This window comes from Sorex fumeus, unplaced genomic scaffold (assembly GCF_029834395.1).
Source record: "Sorex fumeus unplaced genomic scaffold, SorFum_2.1 ptg000002l, whole genome shotgun sequence".
Lineage (NCBI taxonomy): Eukaryota > Metazoa > Chordata > Mammalia > Eulipotyphla > Soricidae > Sorex > Sorex fumeus.
Window position 1 is genome coordinate 21,383,685 of NW_026606059.1, and position 22,395 is coordinate 21,406,079.

At 38.3% G+C, this 22,395-nt stretch overlaps 1 protein-coding gene across 1 annotated transcript in view; it reads right to left on the reverse strand.

Moving 5' to 3' along the window:
- Positions 1 to 6,569, reverse strand: part of PKIA (cAMP-dependent protein kinase inhibitor alpha) — a 41,613-nt gene extending 35,044 nt beyond the window's left edge. The window contains exon 1 of the mRNA XM_056110593.1: positions 6,459 to 6,569. The gene's annotated coding sequence lies outside the window, so the exon portion shown is untranslated. The remainder of the gene's footprint in view (positions 1 to 6,458) is intronic.
- Positions 6,570 to 22,395: the final 15,826 nt, after the last annotated feature.

A 22,395-nucleotide genomic window follows, 5' to 3' on the forward strand; every position in this document is an offset into this window, starting at 1 on the left:
AGAGAAATTAGTGCACATAGATGAAGAAGCTGACAATCATAAGAAACTAAAGCTTTATCTACTCTACTTATCCGGAGGAGGGTTATCCGACTAAGGGATCTTTTCTATTTCATCATGAATTTTTACATCACAAAACTTACAGGAACACAAAATTTTACAGAACAGTTTGAACTTGGTTCTCAAGCATTTAAAAATTAGTTGCCAATCAAGTGCACTGTCAAGCCTCCCCCATACTTTTACATTTGGTACAAACATAAATGCAAATTTAAACATGAAAATCCCAGGAAATAACCTTACTACAATGGCACATTACTATAGCGTTATCTAATCCTCAAACCATGTCAAGTGTGGTCAATTTTTTGTTTTTGCTTTTTTTTTGGGGGGGGGTCACACCCGTGATACACAGGAGTTACTCCTGGTTCATGCACTCAGAAATCTCTCCTGGCAGAGCTCGGGGGACCATATGGGATGCTGGGAATCGAACCTGGGTCTGCCACGTGCAAGGCAAACACCCTACCCGCTGTGCTATTGCTCCAGCCCCAAGTGTGGTCAATTTTAACATTCTATTTTTTATGTTGAAAGGATTAGTCGGAAATTTTACACTGCACTTAATTGTCCATTATCTCTATTTCTTTAATCTGGAAAGCTGTCATGTATTTCCTTTCAGTTTCATGACCTTGAAACTTACGTTTTATTTGTCTGTTTCTGTCTTGGGGCCACACTTGGCTGTATTTAGGAATCTCTCCCGGAAATGCTCAGGGAGTTATATATTGGCAGCACATCAAACCAGGGTCTCAGGTAGGGTGTGTGAAGCAAGCACTTAACTCACTATACTATTCATCTCTCTGGACAAAGACCTTGAAAATTGAAAAGTCAGTTGTTTTGTAGGTTTTAATTTTTTGTATTAATCTCGTTAGATTTAGGGCATGTGTACTGGCAGGAGTATCACAGTAGAAATAAAGGTTATTTGATTTCTCAATGCATCTTATCAATCAATTTAGAAAATTTTCAATTTCTACCCTTATTAAGATATCAGTTTTACCAATTTGATTAAACAATTTCACCCAATTTTATCGACTGTAACTTATTTCAACATTAGTGAGCATTATGGTGAAACACTTTATAATTGCACAAATATCTTTTTTTCATCAAATTTATGATTAGTTTAACAATACTTATCAATATAAGCTCCTAGATACCTACTTTATTCTATGTACTTAATTCTGCTTCCATTTTTAACTTTTAGTTTTGGGGTCATACCTAGTGCTACTCACGGACTGTTCCTGGCTCTGCGTTTAGGACTGATTCCCTTGGGATTGTGCTAAGGGAACCTAAGAGGTGCCAGGGATTTGAACTAAGTTTGCAAAACAAGCACCTTAACCCCTGTACTATCTTACTGGTTATTCCCATAATTGTTTTTAGAATTAGATCGTCCAGAATTTTCCCAGTAAATTTATCCCATAATTTGACTTATAACTTAATTAAATCCTCAGAAATTTCTTCATAAGTCTTTGATATTTAAGGTGTATAGTTTTTCAGGCAAAGCCAGAAGGAGGGCTAAATTTAAGTGTCTACTGTGAAAAATGGAGGTATTTGGTGGGAAATTAGAATTAGGAGTTTGAAACTTCAGTGAGTGGTTAATGATTATGATTTTGAGAGTAACAGCCATTTGCCCATTAAAATGAGGGGCAGGGATTGAAACTTTGAGTATTGAGTAGGAAGCAGAGTGAGTTGGCCAATGAAGAGTTGAAGGTGAGACATCATCAGAGTAGAAAGGAAACAATGGCAAGAGAGAAATCGAAGAAGGCATAAAATTCAGAGAAACAAAATTTTTAACAAAAATTTAAAAGCAATAAATCACAGAAGTTCATTTTCCAAAGTTTTCTATGAGAATGATAAATTAAAACCTGAAATTCTAAAAGATGTTTTAGTGAACAGAAATGAACATAATTTTCTTAGATTGGTGAATAGGATGGGCAATGAAAAACATTGGAGAAGAGAAGCAAGAATGTGGGGAAGCCCCCTGGGCAGCAAGATGGCGACCTCCTCAGAGCTTTTGGTAAAGCCAGGTATGAGCGGGCGGTGATGGGATGGGGCAATTGCAACCTCATGGGAAGGGGGGCATTCCTGGCTCCTCCTTCACGCCCTACTGAGGTCATGAGTTACCCCCCATGAGCAGCTCTCTGGCACGACCATGGCTCCAGAGCCACAGAAACCAATCTCGTAATTATCTGGCTCTTGGCAGAAATACCTCCAGGCTTAATAAGTAAAATATCAGAAATCCAAAATCGCGCGGCTGCTATTGAGGCCGCACAACATCATATGGTTCTCATAACCAGCTGTAGAAAACAAATTATTTCACAATGCCTATTCAGGAGTTCTGATTGTTGTGTGTAAACTCTAAACAATAACGGTGCATCTTTTGTCAAAATAATGAATGTAATCAAAGTAGATAGAGTGTTAAATAGAATTCATCTGCCTCACAGGCATTGGGAGGGGAGGGAGGGGGTATATTGGGGTTCTTGGTGGTGAAAAATAAGTACTGGTGAAGGGAGAGGTGTTTGATCATTGCATGACCGAGACTTAAACCTGAAAGCTTTGTAACTTTTCCCACATTGATTCAATTTTTTTTAAAAAAAAAAAGAATGTGGGGAAGGCGCAACTTCAAAATTTTTGTCCATTTGGGAACTGGTACACAATATTTTAAATATTATATTTTGTCTTTGTGTCAACTCAACCACCGGATGCTTTAAAGAACGGATAACTGGGGCTGGAAAGATGCCTCACAACCAGTGACCCTGGTTTGACCCCAAGCACCAGATACGGTCCCCAAAGCCAGGAGGAAGCCCTGAGCACTGACAGGAGTGGCCAATATAAAAAAAAAGGATAAAAAAATCTGATCACATCCTACTCAAAGAATACGTAAACATTAAGTGAATTTTGAAATATAGTCAAGATCAGAATAATTTGTTCAGAGAAAGCAGGGTGATGGGATCAAGCTAGAACACAAATGGAATTAAAAGCAAGTTTGAGTCAAGCTCTTAACTCTGGTGGTGTCTGCTGAGTGATGTTTAATTATCACACAAAATACTGATATTTTAATATATCTTTCATAATGTTGATTATTTATTTATTTATTTGCTTTTTGGGTCACACCCAGCGATGCTCAGGGGTTACTCCTGGCTCATGCACTTAGGAATTACCCCTGGCGGTTTCCAGGGGACCATATGGGATGCTGGGAATTGAATTCGTGTCGGACGCGTGCAAGGCAAACGCCCTACCTGCTGTGCTATCACTCCAGCCCCCATAATATCGATTATAAAATAAGATTGAAAAGATCTAAATCCCCTGGATAGGAAAGGTAACTTCACATTCGTTAAGAAGCTCCTGGGGCTGGAGAGGGAGGTCAGCAGAATGCCTTGCACGTGGTTGACCTGGACTCGATTCCCAGTATTCTCGTGCCTTCCCCAGCACTACCAGGAGTGATCCCTGAATGAAGAGTCAGGAATAAGCCCTAAAAAGAGCTGGAAGTAGCCTCAGAACAAAACAAAAGCAATAGCCAAAACAGAAACTCTAATTTGAACTTCCATACTTGTGTACATAAATTTTGTAGCAGAAACCTTTCATCTGTGAAATTGTTTGCCTTTCATATGAAGACTCAGTGGTCTGGGTGAAGCTTCCTTCTTTGCAACAATTTGTCATCTTTATTTAAGTGAGCCTATTCATCTGACTACCTAGAAGTTGTAAAAAAACAAAACAAAACAAAACAAAAAAACCTCAACGTTGAACTGCATTCCCTAAGAGAATAGAACAAGACAAAGAAGGGAGTGAAGGAGGCACTCTCTCACAGTATTAAAAAGGTTGAAAGTGGTAGAGACAAGAGCTAGGAGGACTGCTCCACAGTTGGAAGCCAGCCTCAAGTGCTGGGGGAGAAGGCAGTTGGGATGGAGAAAGGACCACTAAGTTATGATGGTTGGAGGGATCTCTAGGGATGGGAAAAGTGTGCTGAAAGTAGACAACGAACCAAACAGAATGTACTGTATCTGCATTGCAAACCGTGACGCCCGAAAGGAGAGAGAAAGTAAAAAGGAAAATGCCTGCCATAGAGGCAGGAGGTAAGGTGGGGTGAATGGGTGGGGGTTAGGGATTCTGGGGAAAACGTACACTGGTGGAGGGATGTGACTTTGATCACTATACAACTGAAACTCAATCATGAAAGCTTTGCAACAGTATCTCATAGTGATTCAATAAAAAAAAAATAAATACATAAAAGTGATACATAGGTATTTATCGAGTAACTCAGAATGCCATTAAAATACAACTGAGGGGCTGGAGAGATAGCACAGCGGGTAGGGCATTTGCCTTGTGCGCAGCCGACCCAGGTTCGAGTTCCAGCATCCCATATGGTCCCCTGAGCACTGCCAGGAGTAACTCCTGAGTGCAGAGCCAGGAGTAACCCCTGCACATTGCCGTGACCCAAAAAGCAAAAATATATAAATAAATAAATAAATAAAAAATACAACTGAATATCACACAGTAATTAAAAAATTAAATATGAGTGGTGTCTCTCTTAATTTGCAGAGTTCCAGGTGCTATTTTAATTATTAATCTAATCAGAGAGAATGTATGTTGTGTGTGTGTGCGCACGTGTGTGTGTGTGTGTGTGTGTGTGAGAGGGGGGCTGTGTATGTGCTATTTATTTTATTTTCAAAAAATTACGCATCTTTCTTTAGTGAAATAGCTTCTATTATCCCTCGGGAAAGCAAAAGATAGAGCAGATTACAGCAAAATAGTTGTGATGGTGCTATGGTGGTACTACCTAGGTGAGGTAAAGGATAACTAGCAACCCTAGGAGCTATATATCCAGAAATTTTGCATAACTTTGTCATTCTAAGTGAAAACCCTCCAAAACAGGGGCCTGGAAGACAGTTGAAAGAGCAGGAGCAGATGTTTGTAAATGCCTGTGTCTGCTCACGCACAGCAGGGCGCCAGCGCTCCTGGGAAAGGCCCCTGAGCATGCACAACATTGAAAGGAAAATCAAATCCAAACAGAGAAAAATCAGCAAACAAACATACACAAAGCTCCAAAGTGCTATCTTGCAAAAATGGTAAGGCCCAAAAATTTTTCAAGGAAATTTTATACCCATATTTAAGTCATTTAATAATATGTCTAATGTAGTACTATGCATGGAAAATGATGGTATGAAAAGGATAAAAAATTAGAAGAATTCTATGTTAATTACACTATTGTTCTGTGATTCAGGCTTTCCTCTGATGGCTGCTTCTGCTAGCATCCTTAGCAAATACGGAGTCTGTGGCTGATCTTATAATTATTAGAAACCTCAGAAGCAAAAAAGCTCTCTCTCCCTTTATTCTTTGCACAGATATCACTGCTTACATTGGGTGTATGAACTACACATATAGTCAGAATATAGAAAACAATGCACAAGAAAATGCAAGGCACAAAACAGTTTTTTTTTACCATTAACATTTTCCAGATATTACATATATCTTCACACAGAATACCAGGTCAAGTACTGTACTAACTATTGAGTGTGCAACTTAAAATCAGAACTCTGATTTTGATGTCACTGATATTTTACTTCTTGCTAAGTAATGGGATGACTTCATGACTACCTTTGCCTTGTATAATTTTTAATTGTTAAGAAAAATAAAATTGTTAGTTGGTATCTGATATGAATCAGTCAATAAAAATAGAGGCCCTCTTTCACCTCCTTCCCCCCCCCAAACTCTTTATATTTGTGGGGCCAGAGCGATAGTATAGCGGAAAGGGTCTTGCATGTGGCCGACCCAGGTTCAATCCCTGGTATCCCATATGGTCCCCCAATCACTGCCAGGAGTAATTCTTGAGTGCGAAGCCAGGAGTAACCTCTGAGCATCGCTGGGTAGTAACCAAAAAGCAAAAACAAACAAACAAGCAAACAAACACAAATTTCTTATATTTATGAATTCACTTTGATTGTGCCAAGACTATTATGCATTATGCCCAAATAATAACCAAGACTATTGCCTCACACCATCCACCAACTTGGACTAGTCAACACTTTGAAGACTTGTTGCCACAGTGGCCTTTAATTTTGATGAGCATCTAGAGATTTTGGGAACAACCTCAGAGAAAATGATTAGTCTTAGGAAAAAATGTCCAAAGGGTTAATCTAGCAATTCACATGCCTACCCCCTGGGATTCAATCACAGGCACCAAAATCATTAAGTGTGCTTGGCAACAGTGAGCTAAAAATGGAAAAAAAAATTAGACTGTTATTGTATTCATTTTCCTCCAAGGTTCTCTCCGACAAACACCACAACCTTCAAGGGAATTGTGAGCAACTTGCAGGGTAGGTTATGTATCCACCGTTTTGGAAGCATCATATCATAACCAGCTATCAGCAGATTTATTTAGACTAGGTGGTTGAATGTATAACATTTGATGTTCCTACCTGATTGGAAACCTTCTTGTCCTTAATTCATTGGCTATGTTGGATGCTTTTTTAAAAAAAAATTCAGAACTTCAATCTATTGCAAAAAGTTGTTCCTTGAAAAAAAATCAGGACTTTTCAGAAATGTAGAAACTGAAATAGAGCAAAAGAAAGGAGAATTATTTGTACATATCAATTTAACTTTTTGAAAAGGTATATGTAAATATTTATACATATGTATACATATTCTGAGGCAATAGGTAAATATTCTATAATAAATTATACCATAATAAATTACAGAGAATTCACAGACAGTTGGTTCGAATACTCACAAAGTGCACACAGTAGGACACAATTACATGTTGCCTTTGTGAGCTCAGTCAAGCAAAGACATCAAAATGTCCAGTTAGTTATCCTTTGCTCATTAAGACAGAAGTGAGACCAAATGGCATGTTTTCTATGTCATATGTTAAAAAATCTATTTCCTTTCTTCAGTTTTTATCTAGATATTTGAGAAATTATAAATTTTATGAAATTGTTAGTAGCAGTTTCCTACGTAGCTAAGGGAAGTTTTCTGTTCTAACATAGTTATTTTCAATACAAGTTTAAGATAAACAAACCCTAAAGAAAGCAATACAAACAAATGGTTCTGTTTTTAAATGCAACAGTTGTTCTTAGTCTGGCCGTAAACAAAAGTCAACCATTTTTCATGAACGTTCTTTTCCCCATCTATTCTACGGTATCAAATTTTCTCAGCTTCATGGAGGGGCAGCTACATGTAAGGTGAGCACCTCATTCACTGTCCTGTCTCTCTGCACTCACCAATTTCTTTTAAAGAGATCAAGTCAAATACAGTGCAAAGAGCTTTTCCAATGTAAGATGTTGTAATGTATCATTTTGACTTTGCGATAATCTAGAACATCATGTTGCATTTCTTTGAATTTTCTGATAGCTATTGAAGTTACTAGCACTGTAGTAATGTCCACCTGTTGTTCATCGATTTGTTCGAGCAGGCAACAGTAACGTCTCACAAGAAATTGTGAGACTTGTTACTGTGTTTGGCATATCGAATACATCACGGGTAGCTTGCCAGGCTTTGCCGTGAGGGTGAGATACTCTCAGTAGCTTGCCAGGCCCTCCAACAGGGACAGATGAATGGAACCTGTGTTGGCCGCACGCAAGGCAAACGCCTTACCCGCTGTGCTATTAAACAAGAGATACACTGGAAATCAAGAGATGCTCAGTGTTTTGTGGTGCATCTGTGCTCCATGACAGTTGTTCTATTGAGGTTAATAATTGATCTAAACATAGTTTTTTTTAAATAATTGTCTTTACACTTTCTGCCTTTAAATTGCTAGATAGCAGGGGAAAAAATCATGTGACAGATAAAATTGGTATTCTAGTAAATGAATGATTAAAAACTTCAAATCAGTTTTCAAGTCTGGAACCATTTCTCTGACTCATTAGCACATTCTTTCTAATACTTAGGGCCTTTTTTTAAAAAAAACATATCTTCCTTCATTTTAAGATTTTGTGTCCCTTCTACCATGCTCTCTCAACAGATGAACTGCCTCATATTTCTTCAAGAAAACAGAAATCTGTTAATAGCCCACAGTCAACCACTAGCATTTCAATCAACTTTCATTTTAAGTTAAATTTAAAAGGCCATTTTCAATAGACAAAGCTGGAATGCAGTTTATTTATTATTATTTTTGTTTTATTTTTTCATTGAATCACTGAGATCGATCGCTCCAAAGCTGTTCATGATTGGGTTTCAGTCACAGAGTAATTCCAACACCCATCCCCACACCACTGTACATTTCCCAGCACCAGTGTCCCCAGGTGGAGCCCATTTTTAAAACTTCTGTCTTCAGGACTTCAATAGCACTGCATATTGTAAAACCCATCTACTTTTAATTCATCATTATTAAACTAATCCAACTTAAAAAGTTAAAAAGTGCACATGCAATAGTAAAACCTCCTTTGACCCTTACATACTTTCTCTATCCAACAACTGAGTTCTAATTTTATTTGTTCAATGAATGAATTTTTAAAAATTATCTCTACAGGCAAAAAAGTATACTATACTATAAAAGTATACTATACTTTTTGTGACATATGCACTTGTTTGTTCATTGCAGCACTCTTTACAATAGCCAGAATCTGGAAAAAACCTGAGTACCCAAGAACAGATGACTGGTTAAAGAAACTTTGGTACATTTACACAATGGAGTATTATGTAGCTGTTAGAAAAGATGAAGTCATGAAATTTACGTACAAGTGGTATTACATGGAAAGTATCATGTTAAGCAAAATGACTCAGAAAGAAAGGGGTAGACATAGAAAGATTGCACTCATCTGGGGAACATAGAGTAACAAAATATGAGACTAACACCCAAGAATGGCCGAGATTAGTACCAGGAATTTTGCTCCATGGCTTGGAGGCCAGCCACACATGCTAGGGGAAAAGGGGGCTCAGATAGAGAAGGGAGCACCAAATAAAGGGTGTTGGGAGGATCCTCCCAGGATGGGAGAAGCATGCTGAAAGTGGACTATAGACCAAACATAATTGCCATCCATTGCCTCTTTTGCAAACCACAATGCCCAATAGGAGAGAGAGAACAAAAGGGAATGCCCTGCCACAGAGGCAGGGTGGGATGGGGAGATGGGGGGTGGGAGGGATACTGGGATCTGTGGTGGTGGAAAACGGGCACTGGTGGAGGGATGGGTACTTGATCATTGTATAACTGAAACCCAAGCACAAAAATTTGTGAATCTATAACTATACTTTATGGTGTCTCACTAATAAAAATTAAAAAAAATAAAAAATATTTTAATAAAACAATTATCTCTACATGTTATTTCCACTGCCTTATATCCTATTAACTGTGCAATCTACTTCCATATGACTTCTCTCATTCAAATTCCTTTGCCTTAAACCTGCAATTTTACTTTTGAAGCTTTCCAGTAATATCCATGTCAACTGATGCTTTAGTCTGCATTTGCTAGGTACTTTTTCTCTCAAGAGAAGAATGAACAACACAATTTTTGATTCTGTATTTTTACACCATCATAACCTATCTGGTGTATTTTACAGGTTTCATTCTTTGACTTGTTTCATACATTCTATTTGCTTCTTTTATCTTCAGTAGAATATGTAGCTATATGAAGGATAGTTCTCTGCAATCAAATAATATAACAACATTACTAATAACATCATGCAATAGTTCTTAACACTATTCTAAGAGTTACTGCATACATATATAGTGAATATCCTCCTCATAAACTTATTAAATGAGTCATATTATTTGTATTTACAAATAAGAAAATTGAGACATCAATACTGATATATTCACAGTCACGGTCCTCCCGTTGTTCATCGATTTGTTCGAGCGGGCCCAGTAACATCTCCATTGGAGACTTTGTTGTTACTGTGTCTGGCATATCAAATACTCACGGAGAGCTTGCCAGGCTCTGCCGTGCAGGCGAGATACTCTCGGTAGCTTGCCGGGCTCTCCGAGAGGGGCGGAGGAATCGAACTGGGGTCGGCCATGTTGGCCGCTTGTAAGGCAAACACCCTACTGCTGAGCTATCGCTCCAGCCAAGATATTAGCGATGTATTTGATATGCCAAACACAGTAACAACAAGTCTCACAATTTGTTGAGACTTTACTGATATATTAAGCATGAATTATTCAAGGTCACATGATCAATATTTGCAGAAGCCCTAGACTGAATTTATGCTAAAACTTTTCCTGGATTTATTTTATTTTATCATCTCCTATACAGTGCCCAGGAGGCCCAGGAACCCTTCCAGCTATTCTTGGTCAGTTCCTTGGTTCACTGCAAAAGAGGTGCAAGGTTGCATTGTTGCTTGAACAATGGATTGAACTGGGGTAGTTCACACACAAGGCATGCATCTGAAACCCAGTAATATCTTTCCGGCCCATAATGCTGAAACATTAGACAAGGCGAGTTAAATAATGTCTCACAGATTAATTTTAATGTGAGCATAAGGTACAGATTTGTAAAATATCAAAGGGCAAGGGAACATTTTGTACTGAATTCAAAACTACTAAAGCATGTTCATAATTATGTATAATTGTTATTGAATGGAACAATTTCCCAGTATTTTTTGAAAAAATAATCATGTCATAATTTTTCAGATTTTTAAAATGCATTCCCATTTCCTCATTTATTGAACATAATTCCAGAATAATTTCAATATTATTGAAACTGGAGCAATAGCACAGCAGGTCGGGAGCAATAGCACAGCAGGTCGGGCATTTGCCTTGAATGCGGCTGACCTGGGTTCGATTCCTCCATCCTCTCGGAGAGCCCAGCAAGCTGCCGAGAATATCTCGCCCACACAGCAGAGCCTGGAAAGCTATCTGTGGCATATACAACATGCCAAAAACAGTAACAACAAGTCTCACAATGGAGACGTTACCGGTGCTCGCTAGAGCAAATCGATGAACAACAGGATGACAGTGCTAATAGTGAACAAGAAACACATACTCCTTACTTTCAAGCATATTCCCTAAGGATGTGTGTTTGCGGGGTTGTGTGGGGGAGATTGGTAGGACAAACAAATTTTATGTAGTGAAAGAAAGGCAGCAGCATTGGCACTGCAAGTAACAAACAGTAGGGAACTGGTCTAGCAGAAGGATCAGCAAATGCAAGCCTGCTCCCTCTGAGCACGCAAAAGACAGCCCGGAACCCAGTGAAAGGCAGGGAACCAGTACAAGCATCTTCGAGTCTGGCTGAATTGTTTCATTACAGTCTCCGTGTGACATAAGGCCACTAGAGGTTAGGAGCAGGTCACTATTGTCACCTGATTGTTGCTTTTTATGATTACATTGACTGTTGCTCTACTAAAGTAAAACTGTGTGCCTGTATGAAGTCTAGATTAAATACAGATAAATTTAAAACAGTTCAACAGGCTCATAACCAATAAGTTCCAAATTGTAATCAGTAGTCTCGATTAAATTGCATTAACATAAGCCTCATGTCCGTGAGATTCCCCAGACTTACGAGGTCAGGGAACTCTAACTCTTTTCAAATAGTGTACATTTTAATAATTCAGAACTTGCTGGGGTTTAGGAATATTATTTTATTCCGTGGGCCAGATGAGAGGTTCTAAGAGAAATAAAAGGAGATCTAGCTAGCTTCTCTCTTTTCCCTCTTTAGGGACCCTGATTGCATTCCAGGCATGTGATGTGGCTCCCGCAAGCACTGCCCGGAGTGATAAAACACGGCACCGAGTCTAAAACATTATGAAAGGCAGGGGAATTTACCCATGAACTTAGGAAAACTTCATAGAGTTTTTGTCTTTGTGACAGAGACATTTATTTCACTTTAGAAAGAAAACTGGCTGTCACTTCTCTACGTTTCCAAAACGAACTTGGAGAAATGAATAGTCCCCAGTTTATTTTATCTTTGCAACCCCAGAAAGTGACTTCCCTTTTTTGTCTAACCAATGTGGTTTCAAAAGAATAAATAACAAGACAAACAAATGAACTAAATGAAACAAACCTAAATTTTAGACTACAGGATCAAATCAAATCAAAGGTTACCAGAAGGAAATTTACTAGAACTGGGGTTTGGGTGGAAGTGTAAATTAGGTAATTTGTGTCAATTTTATGGTGAAGAACTGAAACTTTTAAAAATTTAATTTTATTCTATAAATTTTGGGAAGCCTCCAAGTAGCTCTGATTCAAATACTGTCTTATTGGCCCCAGAATCAGACTTTCAGTGGTGAATTTTTAGTAGTATAACCTCTATTGATTTATCATGATGCATATTTGAAACATGTAATATTTTAAAGTAGTTATACCAATAGGGCATTAAAAAATAAGAATTCTAAAATTTGCATATGTATATTAGTAAGAACTCTAAAATCTTAACATGTATATTAGTACCATACTGACAAGACCATTACACTGTTTATAAGGAATAAACTCTCCAAGTAACTGACAACAAAGTAATACATCCTTGAGCTCTTTATCTTTTTCTTTTTCATTTCCTTCCCTTCCCTGAATTCTTGGTTTTTGGACTTCTTTTTTTCATGACCCACAATGCTGAAGTCACTGTAATATCTTTACTCAGATATCTCATATAGCTTCTGGCATACTAAAGAATGCCTAACATATTATTTATGTAAAAAGAGCCTTTATTGCTTAATTTTGATAACTAACTTATAAAGATATATAACTACTGGATCTTCCAATACTACTACCTGTTTGTTATGCTTGGGCACAACATATATTATATTTATATTACATATATATGCAATATATATTACATTTCTGGAAAGTTATCTGAGAAATATCATTTTATGTCCTATAGTACAACTTTCCAAACTAAGGTACTATGGTACATGTGTATAATTTCTCTGTTTTAATACACACAAAACAGTTTCCAATTTTTCACTTTGCTAATGTTTTTGTATTTATTTTTGCCCTTTTTTTCTCTTATTGTAGCGAGTGTCATTTTTGGAATATGAGAAAGAGTGGCGAGGATCAAAGAATGAGTAGCGGAATATGTTCACATGAAGCCCTTTCAGTAACAAAACGAGTGATGGTAGAGTTAATTAGCAATCAGAAAAATTTTGTTGTGTATTGTGTATTGCCATTAATTGGCAACTTGAGTAATTAGGTTCAACAGAAAGCAAAGAGTAGAAAAAATCTGTAGTTGCTGCCAGCTCTTCTGCTTATTATCAGAACAATTCTCTCCTAGTTTGTGAAACAACAACCATTTAGTGTGAAAATTTAAATGTCCCCAATATTCTATGTCAATGGATGGAAGTATGTGGTTAAAAATCATCATAAATTCCATATTCTCCAATTAGCATCAGAGTTTCCAAAGTAAAAATGATTAGGAGAAATATAAAATTCATGTGAATGTAATTCCTTTTTAAAACACCAAAACACTAAAAGGGTTTTTTGCTATTTGCCACAATCTTATTTATATTACCTTATTTATACTAGCAGCATTTGCTTTATTAAGAACTATTATGTGAGTAGAAAGCTTCTACTCGTAGTAGGCAATTGACCTGGAGCTGAATTGCTTGAATCAGTAAATGCTTTGCCCATCTTCTTAATGAAGAACTGAAAATCCAATAAGAAAAATAAAATGCTACTTTTCGAATAACCATGAATGAAGAAAAACTATAAATGTTTTACTTTCTATGAATAGGCATCAATTATTTACTCCAAACTATAGACTATAACTAACTGCTAAACACAGACTTATTTAAATTATATGGGCTTTTCTTTCTCTGTTTCTAAATAAGAAATGCATACATATTCAGGAATCAAAGCAGATGTTTTGCTGCTAAATAAAAAACTTACTAAGCAGTAAGTTCAGTTTGTTTTAATTTCCATAACTGATAAAATTTTAAGAAATAAAACGGGATTTTCCCCCTACTCTGTAATTTTAACTTTATATGTGAGACAAAGAAAACTGCTGTATCAGATTTTATTTTTAGCTCAACTACTGCCAAAATTCTTGACAGATTGCATTACTTGTTTGTGCATCAGAAATTTAAAAGTCCTTGCATACCAGCGTAATTAAAAAAAAAATCAGTAGCCTTGGGAGACCCTTCAGGAAGTTACTGCCATTGACTTTTCCCTCAAATGTGTCCCACGTTAGCAATAAAATGATGTTCAAGTTTATAGCTTCTTCTATAAAGTTACAATCATAACTTTAAGGAGGCTTAAAGGTCTTCTAGGTGATAGAAATGGTTCCTACACACACACACACACACACACACACACACACACACACACCCCAACTTCACATCCACACTTTAATTCTATTCTGAAATTTCCCTGCCATTCTCTAATCACTGTTCTCATCTTTTTTTCCCGTTGGTTAGTTTGGGCTTATGAAACAGATCAACTTTAGCATTCTTGTTAGCAAACTCACACCCTGTTTATGAACAGGAGACAATAACTTTGATTTTTGTTTTCTGGTGTCTTGAGTCTTCCAAATAACTGCTTCTTTACAACTATAGATCTTGTAGGAATCGTCTTATGACTGGAAATGCAGATAACAGATGAGACCTAAAACTGTCTTCCCACCTATTACCTGATGCTTGTCAGTTGATTCTCATCACTTTCTCTATTTACCTCCTTTCTTCAACTTAAATCTTTCTTTCTCGTTGAACTTTGAATATTCATCATACTTTATGATCTTAGTCATTTTTACCTCCGCCTGATGTTTTTTGATGATGTGGAGGAGGAAGAAGAACTTGAATCCATCAGGTTTAGAAGAAGGTGTTAGGTAACAGCGGATACAGTAATAAATAGACTGAGGGGAAAGCTATTCAGAAAGTGCGACTTGATGGATGTGCAAAGACCACGGTTTTGTCTGATGCTTATTCTAATTCTCTGGAAAAGAACATTCAGAGGTGGGACATGGCAAAATGATTTGCAGGTGTGAGGCCACAAGTTTGATCTTTGGCACTGCCTCACATATGAAGTTTAATCTTGATTTGTGATTTCTGGTATAACAAAATAAATAATCTCTGATGTACAACCACAGACTGTGTGTCCCCCATTCAATAAAGGTCAGTGAAGGTGGTCTTCCAATTCAAAATATTGGGGGCCACAGCGAGAGTATAGCAGTAGGACATTTGACCTGCAGGCGTCTGACCCAGCTTGGATCCTTGGCATCCCATGTGGTCCCCAGCCGCCCCCAGCACCAGGAGTTGATTAGTGAATGTAAAGCCAGGACTAAGCCCTGAGCATTGCTCAGTATGCCACCAAATCAAAACAAACAAAATTCGTCTGTAAAGAGTATACCATATAAAAGACCGGTGCTCCCACAAATTGCAGAATGTATGGTCTAGTTAGGAGAATGTAAGTCCGAACAAGCAGATTCCTACAGGTCTGAAGCATGCCCCATTTTGTAGCCCGCTCAATTTATGCATCAGTATCTGAACTGGAGAAATCTGCTTCAGTTTTAGTCTTCTAATTTTTCAGATTTGAAACAATTGTGTGTGTGTGTGTGTGTGTGTGTGTGTGTACACGCAAGTGTGTGAATTTGGGGCCATAATAGGTAGTTCTCAAAAGTTCTTACTCCCAGCTCTGTGCTGGTGGGTATCTTCTCACTGTGTCAGAAGTAGAGGAATGAGATGTCAGGGATCAAACCTGGGCCTCTTACGTACAAAGCAAGCATTCTGCCCACTGAGTCGTCTCTGCAGCCCAAATTAAAGACAATGTTTATTGAAAAATTAGGCTCTTTATTCATTGTGTGTGGGGGGAGGATGAGGGAGGTGCCTGGAACGAACTGCAACTGCTCAGGGATCACTCTGGGAGGTGCTGGAAGGAAAACATGCAGTGCCAAGAACCAAACCTAGGTCAAGCATGCACAAGGCGAACAATTCTGAATCATTTCTCTGGCCTCCAAATTAGAATTTTTTGAAGGCGCACATACACAAAAACCCTATTTAGTCATTGAAATGACTTATTACTATTACACACTATGTATAACTTATTGTCTATTTATGTATTCCCTAATCTCAGTATGTCTCTGGCAAATCATGAACTTTCTTACAAAGTTGGTAAAATGCTTTCTTACAAATTATTCTCTGCCTTATAGGACTGTATGGTTTACATCAGCAGGTTACTTATCATTATGAAAACTAGTAGGTCATTTTATTGAATCATGCTTAAAATTAAATTGTGCTGGCCCTTGTTTCTACTGTCCTTGGTTGTTATGTCTCATACTGTGTTTTTTTAAATATTCCACAAATGAATGCAGTTATTCTATATCTGTCCCTCTCCTTCTGACTTATTTCACTCAGCATGATGTTCTCCATGTCCATCCGTTTATAAGTAAATTTCATGACTTCATTTTTTCCAACAGCTGCATAGTAAACCATAGTTCCTTTAACCAGTCGCCTGTTCTCGGGCACTTGGGTTGTTTCCCGATTCTGGCTATTGTGAACAGTGTTGCTGGGAAGAGGGCTGGATAGAAGGGAACATTATGACAATGACGGTTGGAAGGGATCACTTTGGATGAGAGATGTGTGCTAAAAGTGGGTAACAGGACCAAACATGAGTCTACAACTGTACCTCATGATGTCTCATTAATAAAAATTTTTAAAAAATCTGTATTGCAAATGATAATGCCCAAAGTGGAGGAGGAGAGAGAGAGAGAGAGAAAGAGAGAGAGACAGAGAGAGAGATAGCAGAGACAGAGACAGAGAGATAGAGAAAGACAGAGACAGAGACAGAGACACGGAGAGAAGAATAGTGCCTGATGGCCTCTCAGCATCTGAATTGCAAACCACAATGCCGAGAGCAAGAGAGAGAGAGATGGACAGAGAGAGAGACAGAGACAGAGAGACAGAAAGACAGTCAGAGAGAGAGAATAGTGCCTGATGGCCTCTCAGTATCTGAATTACAAACCATAATGCTGAGAGAGAGAGAGACAGACAGACAGACAGACACAGAGAGAAGAAAAATGCCTGACATAGAGGCAGGCTGGGGAGGAAGAGATGGGATGGTAGGAGAGATATGAGGGATACTGGTGGTGGGATGGGTGTATGGCTGAAACCCGAGGAAAGCTCTGTAACTATCTCATGGTGATTCAATAAAAAATTAAATCATGTAAGTTTTCTGTTTTTTTTTCCCATAATATACATTCTTTTTGTAGAATGGGTCTTCCGAGTGGTGCTCAGGAGGTTTAGGAACTCCTACACCCCTTGCAGTTCTTGATCAATCGGGCCTGTAGTTCAATACCTGGGTGCAGGTGTGCAGTGTGACTGCTGCTCTGTGGCCTGTGAAGCCAGAGATTACTCAGCGCATGCTCAGGGCCCTGCAGGGCTCCACCCAGTGATGCTCAGCAGACCATGTGGTGCCAGGGAATGAACCGAGGTTAGTCACATGCAAGACATGCACCTTATCCCAGGCACTATCCAGTTCCTTTTCATAATATTAAACATTGCAACTCAGAATGCAAAGACTTCCTGTAGTTCGCTCCCCTGCATTTTTGCATATGTCAGTATTACACTTTTTGACTTTCAATAGCTATGGCACCCCTCTAAGCTCTCTCAATGAAAGGTTTTGTCTTGATTTGAATCATTAGAAGTGGTAGTTTTGTCTTAGGAAATGGACATCTTCTTTTCTTCTTTTTTGTGATAGAATGTCAGTTTAATTAGTCTTTTTTTTTAAAATTTTTATTAATGAAACACCATGAGGTACAGTTGTAGACTTACACATTTTTGTGCTTGAGTTTCAATTATACAATGATCAAGTACCCATCCCTCCACGAGTGCCCATTTTCCACCTCCACGGATCCCAGTATCCCTCCCACCCCCTATCCCCCCCATCCCACCCTGCCTCTGTGGCAGGGCATTCCCTTTTGTGCTCTCTCTCCTTTTGGGTGCTGTGGTTTGCAAAAGAGGCATTGAGTGGCAATCAGGTTCGGTCTATAGTCTACTTTCAGCATGTTTCTCCCATCCTGGAAGGATCTTCCCAGCACCCTTTATTTGGTGCTCCCTTCTCTATCTGAGCTGCCTTTTCCCCTAGCATGTGTGGATGGCCTCCAAGCCATGGAGCAAATCTCCTGGTTCTTATCTCGGCTATTCTTGGGTGTTAGTCTCCTATTTTGTTACCTTATGTTCCCCAGATGAATGCAATCTTTCTATGTCAGTCCCTCTCTTTCTGACTCATTTCACTTAGCATGATTTTTTCCATGTAGTACCACTTGTATGTAAACTTCATGACTTCATCTTTTCTAACAGCTACGTAGTACTCCATTGTGTAGATGTACCAAAGTTTCTTTAACCAGTCATCTGTTCTCAGGCTCTCAGGTTCTTTTCCAGATTCCAGCTATTGTAAACAGTGCTGCAAAGACGTCTTCTTTGTAACAATGGTGAGCTTAATTCTCACTTGACCAACAAAATATGGCCTGGTACTTACAGTGGATTCAGAACTATGTTTCCACTTTATTGCAATAAAAATAATCACACCCACTTCTTTCTGTGTTAAAAATGACACGTAGAACTCAGAAAGGGTATAGTCCAAGATTCTGTTTTACTGGCTCTTAATTTAGAATATCTGCTTCCAATGTGGTGTGTGTGTGTGTGTGTGTGTGTGTGTGTGTGTGTGTGTGTGTGTGTGTGTTTGGACCACACCTAGCAGTATTCAGGGCTTATTTCTGGCTCGTATTCAAGGATCACTTCTGGCAAAACTTGAGTGACCCTATGTGGAGCTTCAAAGCAAACCCAGTAGCCACATGCAAGGCAAGCACCCTATCCCTGCATTATCTCATCTGTCCTGCTACAATTTTTTAATAAATGCATGTTTTGCCAATTCTTGGGCACTATACTTGTTTCTCAACGGGATGCATCTCTTGAAAACTATTTCTTTGCTGTGTCTCTAAAGTACGTCTTTCTCCATCTTTCTCCCTGGCATTCCTGCTATTTATTTAAATTTAACATCTATAAACAGCCCCCGGGGTTTCTTTGTGATATATTGGTTGTTTCCCAAGATTTGTTGTTGATATTGTGTAAGTATTTCAAGATGACCTTTTGGTAAAGTTATAAAACAAGAAAAAGAAAACAGATGTGCTTTGCTAATCCTTTTCCAAATAATGTGCAAAAAATCCAGTTGTGACTTGAAATATAAATCATACGCAGCACACTGCATCTGCACCTGCATGTTTTCAGCTGCCAGAAACTAAAATTCAACACTGCAACATATAATCAGACACAAAGAAAAGCCACAAAGAAGTCAATAATGATTTTCTTTCTGCCTGTTACTTGAACAATATTGGTGACTATGCCTCCTACTTCTAATATTCACATAAAAGCAGTAGCTTAAGAAACATTTCAACAAAACAATGTTTTCAGGAGAGAAATGGCAATTTCATGTGTAGCTGAGGACACAGTGTTTGAGAGAGAATCATGAAAGCCTCCTGGTATAGATGACTCAAAGGACGACTGGAATGGTTAAATGGTTTATTGAGAACAGAGATCTGACTTGCTTTGGACGTGGGGTTTTCTACATCCTTATCCAGAGTCTTGTAATTATTATTTTTTAAAATTTTGTTTCGTTTTTGGCCACACCCCAAAACAAAAGTGCTCAGGTCTCACCACTTGCTGTGGTCAGGGGACCATACGGGCGCCAGGGATCAAACCAGGGTTGACTTCCTGCAACCTACTTACCTGCTGTACTATTGACCCCAATTCTCTAAGTTTATTGGGTGTTTGTTTACAAATCAAGAGAACCCATAAGTATGGGATTTGTTTGCTATGTTATTAATTGAAGGCAGTGCTTTCATAGAGATTGTAATGCACTATCAGTACCTTTAGTCAAGCTAGTCAAAAAATCGCCATCCTATTTCCAAAAAGAGAGGACTTTTAGTTTCATTTCTAACCTGAAATGGGATTTAGATATATAATATATGTTGGCATCAATATGTGTGCTTGTGTATATATGCACATACATCTATGCACAACATTATGCATAATGTTCAAATGTCAAAGATATAAATACATTTAGCACAGCGGGTAGGGCGTTCGCCTTACAAGCGGCCAACATGGCCGACCCGAGTTCGATTCCTCTGCCCCTCTCGGAGAGCCCGGCAAGCTACCGAGAGTATTCGATATGCCAGACACAGTAACAACAAAGTCTCCAATGGAGACGTTACTGGGCCCGCTCGAGCAAATCGACGATCAACGGGAGGGCCTTTACCTTTACCTTTACCTGTGGTTTTGATTATGTGAAGTAAAACTAAAGTAATTGTACGCAATCAAATAAAATTTTTATATTTACTACATTAAGTACCTTCTTTAAGTAGAACTGTCTAGTCCAATTTATGGAAATCATCTTATATTTAGGTATTAAAAAAAGGCAACAGTCTCAGAAAACAATTCCTAGGCTAAAACGCTCATTCTCATCATGATGTACTGTCTTCCCATATGAAATTTAGTTCAAATATCAGTCTTTAAAATATTTTAATCACTTTTCATAATTTTTCCTATGTATGTTTGTCTTAGGATGCAGATTTCAGGTTGCTAAGCAACCCAACAGTATTGCTGGGGCTTGATGATGAAGGGATAATTATACGAAATATGCCTGCTAGGAAAGGATCACCTTAAAAAACAATCTGATACTCAAGTTTAAAAGATTTTTGTCTAAGAGGGTACTTAAGGGGTTCTTCATTTCAACTCCAAGGTCCACAGGAATATATGGTGATAGAATAATGTTTGATAGAAGAGGTAGAAAAATGCCAAGATGCATTGGGAAAGCACTGTTTTGCCACCTTCCATGCTTTCTTTTTTTCTGGGAAAGGGCAGAACCAGTTGGATGACTAAATCAAGGAATACATCCAGGGATTTCAAAGAAGGTCAAAGAAAATGTACTGATTATATTTACTTGATGTCAAGTACTTTGGTCAATCAAGTGGCAGTCAGGGTATTCTGGGCCACTGCCACTTAGACTAGGCCAATTAGGTTAACGGTTCCTTTGTGAGCTTGAGGATGATGCGAGGGCTCTTCAGTGTTTGAAGCCTCCAAGGATACCATCAGAGATGCTGAAGAGATGGAGTACATGATGAGAAGGATCAAACAGGGGTGGTACACATACAAGACATGTGTCCTAATCACTACCCTATTTTTCCCTGGGCCCTTATCACGAAGTCTTAAAAAGCACTGTTAAGCGACTTCCTTTTTCTTGTTGGTGATGCTGGGACTCGAACTCATGCAAGGCCAGTGCTCTACCCAAAATGCAACCAGAGCTCAAGCCTCTGACTTTTGAAAAATAAATTCTTAGAAATATTTCAGTGAAAGCGAGCTTCCTTGTCAAGCTTTGCTGTTAACTGCATTCTCTCTGCTCTTCTCTGCTTGCTCTTGTTTCAAACATCCCATCTCAGTTCAGTAAAATCCTTTTTTGAACATTTTGTTTAACCAGGCGGGACCAGCAGAGTAACCTATTCTGATACAAGGTGGGGTAAAAGGGACATGGCATCCCCTTCCAGCATGTGGTGATGGTTAACAAGTAGCATTCCTGATGCATAACTGAAAAAAGGGGAGAAGGGTTTATTTTAATAAAATAGTCTTTTTCAATGGAAAAGGGATAGAGAACCAAGGTATTTCATTTCAAAAGTCACAGAGAATGGACTATTTACAGGAGTCTTACTGATGTCTTTTTCTTGTTTATACAGAAAAAAAAAAAACCCAAAGCCCACTACAACCAAAGCTGAATCTCCTCTCCATGATTCCATTTATAAAAGTGAAATCTTCAAAAAATCTTCTAAAAATACCTGTTTTCCTTATGGCTTTTTTTTTTGTCTATAATATTTAAAGAGAAATATAATACTGAATCGATTCCCTTCACATTTTGAAGGTAATTTCTCTTAGGGTATCATCTAATATGCATAGTTAAAATGTTTTGTAATTAATTTCATCTTCTAAAACCTAAACCACTACAATTTAAATTTGAGGCAATCAAGTTTATTAGTCTCATGAATTGGGACTATCAAGCTGAGGGTTTTAATCTTGGTTCATTTATCACTATACGGTCATACCAGAAGTCAAAGGCCTCACTTGTATAATGACATTTGCAAAGCTTTTCTTGCATATAAGGCATTACATTTGAAAATTAGCCTGAAGTCTAATATATAACGTACATTAATGGTAAGTCCTTCTCTTATATTCACTGACCATGGCTTTTAGTTTTCTAGCATTTACAAGAAAAGTTCGCCTCCTCGTGAGAGATAGAGAAGCAAAGACAGTGCCATGACAGGCTCATAAAGAAGCCAGAAGAAGCTAGGTCTAGGTTTGGGTTCCAGAATTCCTGGAATTGAGCACAGATACCTGGAATTGAGTCATGCTTTCCCTGAAGTGAGATAGCCATGGTGAGGTCAACTAAGGGTTACCAATCAGATGCAGGTAGGGAGGCCCTCTATGTATATGTAACGCTTATGCAACCCTTATGTAACT